The sequence below is a fragment of the Centroberyx gerrardi genome, chromosome 23 (assembly GCF_048128805.1).
Source record: "Centroberyx gerrardi isolate f3 chromosome 23, fCenGer3.hap1.cur.20231027, whole genome shotgun sequence".
In the NCBI taxonomy this organism is placed as follows: Eukaryota; Metazoa; Chordata; class Actinopteri; order Beryciformes; family Berycidae; genus Centroberyx; species Centroberyx gerrardi.
In genome coordinates, this window is record NC_136019.1 from 12,336,321 (window position 1) to 12,340,535 (window position 4,215).

Sequence of the window (4,215 nt, forward strand, 5' to 3'; positions counted from 1 at the left end):
GGTTTTACTGGCCTCTGAACACTGATTACATAGATAATAAACAAATAGATCTGCCGTGGCATTTTATAATTGTGCATCAAGTATGACCTTTATTAAAAACTCAGTAATTCCACAACAGACAGACTCTCCTTTGATTATGGCTCGATCATTGGCCTGCCCTCAAGTTCCATTAGTGGCTACAGGGATGTTAGTTCTATATGAGTCAAATTATATAATCAACTATCTGTTTTATCAACATAAAATTATTAGGCCCACTTTTCACTTTCTTTGAATGAAACAAAGCAGCCAAACCTCATTGCGTTCCAACAGTTCCAGGCTGGGATGCTAACTCATGGTTAGTTGTCAGATATTGCCAGTATTTGGATCAATAGCTCGGTAAACAAATTTGGGAGAGGAAAATTGTCTGCCATGCAGTTATGGATTAGACATTTAAAAAGTCTCAGGCACAAGTCTCTGTGATAACCGAGGTAGCCCATTTAGTACATATTCCAAATAAACTGCGTCAAATTTAGCTATAAATAAATAAAATGTATTAAAAAGCCACTAAACATCCAGTTCTTTGCTTCAACAAGAATTGCAGTGATCACTTTCAAAGTTGTCTCTACTCATTTGGATTGTGATGATGGTACTTAGTTGGACTCATTAGGTGCCTGCAAAATGTATCAACACAAATACTTTAAACAGTGGTGGCCAATGATGATGACTGACAATGACATTTAGCATACATAACAATCAATTTTGTGCCAAGAAAATGTCATGGCAGGCACTGGCAGGACAAATTGGGAAAATGTGTTTTGGAACGGCAGATTTCTCAGCTCTTCAGGTGATATATAGCGCCTAAAACATTTTGCACAATACTTCAATCGAGGCTATTTGGAGATTTAGGCTTAGAGTCAGAGCATGAGCAGTAGGTGGGGACGAGGATGGGCTTTTTAGCCCAAGGGCAGTCCTGACAAATGTGCCACTTTTTAACGCTCCATTTCCTCTTTCTGTACAGGTTCCATCTCCCCTCTGTGTGTTTACATTATTTACTGCTACTTCATGGATGTTTTATTTACTGTCATGGGAAAGATGAGGCTTTTCCACTTTCCAAATGGCCAAATAAGGGCTCTAATGGGCTAAAGAATTGAGACCCATAGTTGTACTGCTGGAGGCCATTCAATAATGTAGTTAGAGAAAATCAGGGAGATGGTAACAGACTAAGCACTCTCCAGATCAAACATTGTCTTGGTATATATATATTGGTATATATGACTGTATTGTATCAATCTGTATGTTTCTGTTTAAACTGAATGCATTGAATCAACCCATTACTGGTGTCATCAAGCTCTCCAACAGTAATGCTGCTCATTCCATATTTTCTGACGTATACCCTTGCTGTGGGATGAATGTACTACAATCACTTCACCTCCTGTACAGTAGTTTTCCTGTAGTGTAGTATTCACTCTTTGCTTTAGCCTGCAGCTCCTGGCTTACTTTCCATATCTTTGGGAGGAGATGGTAGTTAGGGATGAACAGCACAAGGGTAAAGAGGCCTGTGTGTGTGTGTCCTTACATAGAGGCCCAGTATACGCATGAACACTCGTCTCCCTCAAGTGCTTGTATAATTGAGTATGTGCTACATGCACTTGCACAGCTTTCAAGCTCTGTCCTTTGAAACACGTAACATGCAGCAGAAGGACAGCTTGGAACCGCCTCCATTCTGAAATCACGTCAAGCATGAAGGGTGAACAACATTTCTAAGAATATACTCAAACCTTACGTCAAAAACACGCGTGCGTGAGGTGTGTGTGTCTTAGAAAAGAGGTGTGTGACTGCGTCTGAGAAAGGAGGTGTGTGTGGGTGTGTGTGTGTGTGTGTGTGTGTGTGTGTGTGTGCGCATCTGTGTGGGTGAGTGTTGTGGAAAAGCCCGGCTCAAGGACTTTTTTCAGTTCCGCATCTAAAGAAAAGATAACAAGTAACAAGAGAGGGTATTATTGTGATTTGCATTGCAGCTGGAGTGTTACAAAACACAATGAAGCATTCTCCAGAGAACAAAACCCATACAGTCTCAGTGTGTTTTCCAGATCATCATTTTAATCTGCATCTAGGGTTAGAGCGCATTGAATAATTGAAATAAGTTCCTTTTGCCACTTTTTGGACTTGTTTTTCACAAGACTGTAGCCATCAGGCTCAGACATCGGCTCTTCACGGTATCATTAGTTCCAAAGAAAGCCCAAGAAAGCAGCAAGGCAGGGAGAATGCAGCAATGACAAAAAGGAAAGCAAAGTGTTGAGAGAATAAAAGTGCTGATGCATGCCTGGCATTTGGGGACTTGGGACATCAGAGTGCATTATTTCAGCCCCCAGGATGATAGAAAGAGTAAACAGATATTTGTCATACTGCATGAGAGCAGAGGACGGCAGGGAATGCCTCCGACATCCGTTACAAGGGGGCTGCTATAGCCCTCAGAAGAGTATAATGGTCCCTGTGCTCTGTCTCTCAATCTTTCTTTTTCTCTTTCCATCTCATCTCTATCATAAAACCTCCACCACCACCCCCTACCCCCACCCCCTACCCCCACCCCACCCCCACCACGCCGTCCCGCACTGCAACAGGAATTCATACAGTACCGGTCCCCGAAGGCAGGTTCAAGGGGATACTTAGGTTGTTTGTTCTAATTAGTATCCTACTTCTGGGGAATGGCAGGGTTACATGCAGTACTAACAGGCACTACATCCTGATGAACTAGAACAATTTCCTCCCTGTATGCTGTTAAATTCGGGCTGCTACTGTTAGAGACGTTTTTGCAAAGTAGAGATTTTGAGATTACTTCAATTAACAGTAATTGTAGTGATTATGATGATGACTATATTGTACGGCACTGAACTAATCTGATCAAACTTAATAAAAGAGGAAGTAAGAGAATAAAGGTGGTCTGAATTATATTTCTGGTTAAAACGATCCTTAAAGCTGAAACATTTAATTTTGGGTAAAATGTGAACGTCTAAAAACTCTTACATGTAGGGAAAATAAGTCTTTTACTGTATGTGACATGTTGTGCGGAGAAATTGAACACTGCAAGTGGAAAATCGGTCATTAAAATGAACCATCCAGCCTTAGCTGCTACAAGTTCTCAGTTTCTCACTTTTCAGATAATGCTAGTCGCCTATATGATTACTTAGTACACTTAGTACTGTATGCTAAACCGTTAGCATGCACACCAAACAGTGCAATCTACCAGATTTACTTTTAGTCTTTTAATTTATTTTAGTCTTTTCAGGCAGATAAATAATCATAAGATATGTAGATGCTTTTAATAGGCAGCTGTCAGGCACTGCTCACTTCTTCAAAACACTTTTAGACCATCAATGCACAGATGAACTGAGTGAAAGCTTATCAAATGCAAATATTCGAGATGTCCATTCCCATGTTTTCCAAATGTAAATTTTCATAATTGCTTATGGCTGAAAAATGGGACAAGATTATTTGTTTACACCTATTCATTTGCATTTCAGTAAGTGCCTACGGCAAACTGCAAACACACTCTGACATTTGATGATTATACAAACAGTTGACACAAATGTATCTTATAGCTTATAGAAAGGCAAGAACAATTTTAGAACACCATGTCACAAGAAATTTAATGGTATGAAAAATAAACTTTGAATAACATTGCAAAACTGCATTGTCATACACCAAGGACATTCTACTCAATTTGTGCCTCCGGAGTACAGCTGAGACAAATGTCCTGGAACTACGAGTGGACTGGGATAAAAAAAAAAAACACCCCTGGAAATTTGACCCAGGCTGGCCCACCACAACCGACTCACAGATGCTCCAGAACAAACTAATATTAAGAGATACAGCCTATTGTTTTAGAATCTTTAAAGTTGGCATTTCACATATGGGTGAGACGTTTTAATTCAAAATATAATCAACAAAAATCCATCACTTTTGCCATTAGTTGTTGACAAGGTTTCCATGCACTCTGCCCTTAAATGACACATCTCTGCAACTTGGGGATCATAGAAATTCCCAGCTTTCCCGTCATATTTAGCCCCATCATATGTCACATGTGCGCTCAACTCGTAATTCTGATTTTCCTGACAGCACTTGAAGGCAGCGCAATAGCTAGAATACCAGCAGTGTGGCCACAGTATGCTGCTGTACGTTGAGTTAGCAGAACTGACACTTGTTGCACTCATCTAGTGCTATGAATTAATCAATTTGTGG